Raw genomic sequence first — 5291 nt, forward strand, 5'->3', positions numbered from 1 at the left:
ATGATTATTAGCTAGAAACTTAAATATGGTACACTAACACTGATTGTATGAGAAGTAGTTGTATTCCAATGCTGTGCCAAAATAATTAGCCACAAATGTAAGATTATATTAATAACAAATGAAATACAATTCATAAAGAAATTGAATGGTAGCTTGTGCTTAGTTTCTTGGCCTACACAACTCTTTGTGGAAACTGTACTGTGCAAAATATTTCAAAATCGAAACAAATGAAGGATTTTTTTAAGGAAACAAAGTGGGTTTCAATTCCTAACCTGACCTGGATCTCCTAGTGAAAGTTATATGTAGAATAGTTATTTTCAAAACTTCAATTAAGTAAAGAAGTATTGTAAAGAAACTCAAAGGTAGGTTGTGATCCTTTCTTCACCTCCACAGCTCCTTGTGTAAATTGTATTGTGCAGACTATAGTTTATTTCAAAATTGAAATGTTTGGTTGCATGTCAAATATAGTCTATTGGACATATTTGCTGCCATTTTCCATGTTACCCTCCATTAAAAAAGATTGCCTACATATTGTTACCATCCAAAACAAAATAGTGAACGTAAATTGCCAAGTATTATGAATACCAATCCTGCTGACATTACCCAGCTGAATTTCCTTACTAAAAGGCCGGGAATATCCAATTTGCAGTAATGTTGGAGGAACCTGTTTACATATTGATTCCTCAAATAACTTAAATGCAGTTGGGCCAGTGCCATTATGTTACTTTGTACTGTCACTGACTACATCTACAATTTCTATGAATAAAATAGTATGCAGTTCTCCAAATGTGAGATTTTATACAAGACAGGAGTGCCATAATGTAAATGGAATATGAATGAATATTCTCCTGTTTCTAAAAATGTGTTAAGGGTTGGAACTGAATAAGCAGATAAGACACACAGTTCACAATTTAAGGGTATTACACAAAGGTAAGATAAGTTCTGTAAAGAAACCAAAATATAGATTGATTCCTTGTTTGTTCATCATAATTGTTTGTTAATCTGTAAATATATTATTTATTAATAGTTGATTTCATAGAACATCCTACTCCACCGCAGCATACCGTACACATGGTGTTCTATCTTCTGTGAAGCTGTAAGTACATTAAGTGGCCATGTGGAACAAAAGTATGCACAACTTTTGTCAAGTAGGGCAAGCTCCAATTCTTCTGATCTTAAACTGAATTTCACTACTTACTAAGAGGCTTTATACTTCTTTTAACTGCAGCCAATCTTTGCAATTTAATATTAAGTAAATAAGTGTTCAACTGGTCCTGCAGTAAATTGCATGTTACAAAAAAAAATACTCAGCATTACTGAGAAACTTTTCTATAAAGTCCAGGAACATGTATGTAATGTCAGAAATCAGTAATTCCGAAAACATGCTTAGGGCCATATGGAATGTAGTGAAATGAGTGCTGGGACAGCCAGCCACAGAAAAGGAGAACATCACTATTGAACTTAATGGTAAGGCTATAAATGATAAGTCACAAGCAGCAAATATATTTTCCAAGTGTACAGTTTACATTTTAAATGTATTTGTACTGCCAAGGTACTTCACCTAATGGCGATACAAAGTAATTCATGAATTCTTCACGAATTGCTCTAGTATCATTAGAATTTCTGTTACATTGTCCTGTTTGAATGAGGATTAAATTGTGTGTTCCTTGCTCTTCATTCCTCCATGAGACTCCTATTACCTACCGAGCGAGGTCGCGCAGTGGTTAGCACACTGGACTCGCATTCGGGAGGACGACGGTTCAATCCCGCGTCCGGCCATCCAGATTTAGGTTTTCCGTGATTTCCCTAAATCGCTCCAGGCAAATGCCGGGATGGTTCCTTTGAAAGGGCACGGCCGACTTCCTTCCCCATCCTTCCCTAATCCAATGAGACCGATGACCTCGCTGTTTGGTCTCTTCCCCCAAAACAACCCAACCCTCCTATTACCTCTCCATTCTGTACATCCTCTATATCAAAATTACTTCGGTTTGCATAATTACTATCTTTCCTGTCCATTAAGAAATTGTGTAGGGCACATAAAGCTGAAACTATTGTTACAGTTTTTTTAGGACCTAGTAACAATGGACACCTCAATATCCTAAAACGTTGTGCAATGTGTCCAAAAAAATTTTCCACAACTCTTCTGGCCCTCGATAGCCTGTAATTAAACACTCTGTGCAGATCAGGTTGGTTATGGAATGGATAGGGCTTCGTTAAATATGACCTCATTGGAAATGCATTATCTGCAATGATTACATAGGGGGTGTCCTTTTCTCTACCAGGGAGTGGTTTGGGCAGAGGAATGTCAAGATGTCCTTGCTCCAAGGCTGAAGATAAGAAACAGGTACTGAATACACCACCATCCGAAACTCTTCCATTGCAGCCTACATCCATGTATAACAACAAGTGCCAATAAAACAACACTGTGCCAATGTTTATAATTATAATAATAGCTTCCACTGACTGTCTTTTGGAGCTTGCATCACAATATGCTTCCAATCCAAGGCCCCAATGCAGTGTGGAAAGTTCCAGTTCTCTTCAAACCCCTTTGCCACCTGCATCCACTCGCTTGTTGTTTTAGGAGTCTAGAAACAGATGATGCGTAATTAGTACATGTTCTATTTAATTAGCTAGTCACTTTCGATTTTATGAGCATTAGAAAAAAAAAAACATTTTATAAGTATATTATTCTGTAAAATGCACTTTATTTCAATAAAAATTTAATTTCATTGTTGTGTTTTCACATACCTGCAAATAATTTTCCCTTTTCAATACGTCGAAAATGGCTCTACATGCGTCCGGTGCGATCAGAGAAATCGTGCTGACCGGAATATGAAACAAGTAAATCGGGGACTTGTATGAGTCTCCTACAAAGAAAAGATTTCAAAATTTAAACTTTTTTGGTTGTATGTTTCACACAAATAAATGAAAAGGCCTATTTTATTCGTAGCTCACCTGTAGCTATAAATCGTAGAGTGACAAGCAAATGTTCCTTTGCTGAAATAGCGGGACTAGTGCAGCAGGGGATACAACCCATCGGCTTTGAACAATGACGTCACAAGTCGCCAGAGAGCATGTATTACAGAGATGAAAGAGCTGAGGAGAATGTTGAGAAACAAAGGAATGCGAGAGAGATAAACATTGATCTTGTCAAAAGCATAAGTGTTTTTTGACTTTTTAAAAAAAAAATCTCACGAGATAGAATAAACTGATCCTACTTTATTAAGCAGTATCTTGTCAAAAGCCGAGAAGCGATTGTTCTTAATGTTCTAGCTCCCTTCAGTAAGTAATAAGTGTTTTTTGACTTAAAAAAAAAATCTCACGAGATAGAATAAACTGATCCTACTTTATTAAGCAGCTCCCTTCAGTACCTAGTAAGTGTTTTTTGGCTTTTTAAAAAAAAATCTCACGAGATAGAATAAACTGATCCTACTTTATTAAGCAACATCTTGTCAAAAACCGAGAAGCGATTCTTCTTAGTGTTGTAGCTCCCTTCAGTAGCTAATAAGTGTTTTTTGGCTTAAAAAAAAATCTCACAAGATAGAATAAACTGATCCTACTTTATTAAGCAATAGTGTTTTTTTGGCTTTTTTTAAAAAAAATCTCACGAGATAGAATAAACTGATCCTACTTTATTAAGCTATAGTGTTTTTTTGGCTTTTTTAAAAAAAAATCTCACGAGATAGAATAAACTGATCCTACTTTATTAAGCAATCAGTAAAAAAACGAAATTGAAACATAACAGCAAAAGCTTATTAGAACACAGACCTGCTTTATTATCTATGCCTCGAAGTGAAGACATTACGATCTATGACTAAGGAATGACGTCATTGTTCAAAGCCGACGGGTTGTATCCCCTGCTGCACTAGACCCGAAATAGCAGTACGGAACTTTGTGTCACGTTTTGATATCACAGGCGCTATTAACGTCAACAAGCACTCCAGATCATTTGAGGACATTCTGCAAAAGTTTTCAAAAGTATCCATGCTCTCGATACTAAGTTCTTGCAAAAGGTTATTATAGGCACCATATTGCGATCTTCTCATTATCCACTCTCTAACCCAAATACTTCTCTTTCTCTTTTTCACGTTTTTCATTACAATTACAAGAGCTGCAGCATATCTCACGCGCCTACTTGTCATTTTATACTTCGGCAGACACTCGTAGTGGTACTGAAAGCGTATGTAAACAGTATCAGCAACATGTTGACGCAAGTTTCTTACCAAAGAACTTGCGGAAAAATCTTGCTTAATTCTTGCGTTGTAGTGTAAACACAGCTGCAAGCGGATCGCAATAACTTGCAGCAATAATTTCTGCAAGCGACTTGCTAGTGTAAACCCAGCTTTTTAAGAGTCATACAAAAAGTAGCTGAAAATGGCAACAGCACTCATTGCTTTCAGTTGCTTAAAATGCTGGTAAATGTGACTTGCATGCCATTGTTTTTCACGATATACAACATATGAAGAAAAATAATGAAATGTGTTATAACAGTTCAGTACATTATAATCATCAGCAATAATTTATTTCTGAAGAGCAAAAGTTTCTGTGCTAAACTACAGCATGAAGGCAAAATTAAAATTTCAGCAACATTCGGAATTATCTTTGGAACCACATTAATTTCTCTGTTTAACGTTTCTGTCCAGAAGAATTATGTACAATCCATTGCCTTTTATAAAAATACGAAACACGTTAATTTCTCTCTATTTCACGTTTCTATCCACATGATTTATGCACAATTAATTGGATTTTTTTTAATGACTAGACGCTATTTTTGAATTTCGTTATGGTTATGGTTTCTTCGTTCAGACATTCATTACATCAAGAAACACACAGTAACATCGAAAACTGTTGAGATTACAGCTTAATAAGTAATTCAATTGCTGTCACTACGTTTAAACACGTCTATTTACATTAAGCTTTCACGTTACTGTGCAACCTCTGTGGTACAACTTCAGAGATCGATACACTCGTGAAGTCGATTTAACTTTATTTACGTCACGATGACGTAGCGTTACGTCACTATGACGTAGGGCTCTCCTCACCTAGTGTGAGTGTGAGATGAATGCTACCCAAGTGGTTAGAAAAAGACTGACAAGGTGCCTACAATCGATTAGTAAAAGACTCATAAATAATGATACACAATATACATACACAGTATGTATGTAAAGATTTAATGTACTGTTTATGTAAGGGGAACAAATTATAATTGTTGATATAGTAAGGGAACGTTTGAACTAATAATGTAAAGGTGGAACTGTTGGAGAAGGAATAGCTATGGAATGCACACTAAT

Source organism: Schistocerca piceifrons, chromosome 8 (assembly GCF_021461385.2).
Source record: "Schistocerca piceifrons isolate TAMUIC-IGC-003096 chromosome 8, iqSchPice1.1, whole genome shotgun sequence".
NCBI classification, from domain to species: Eukaryota; Metazoa; Arthropoda; class Insecta; order Orthoptera; family Acrididae; genus Schistocerca; species Schistocerca piceifrons.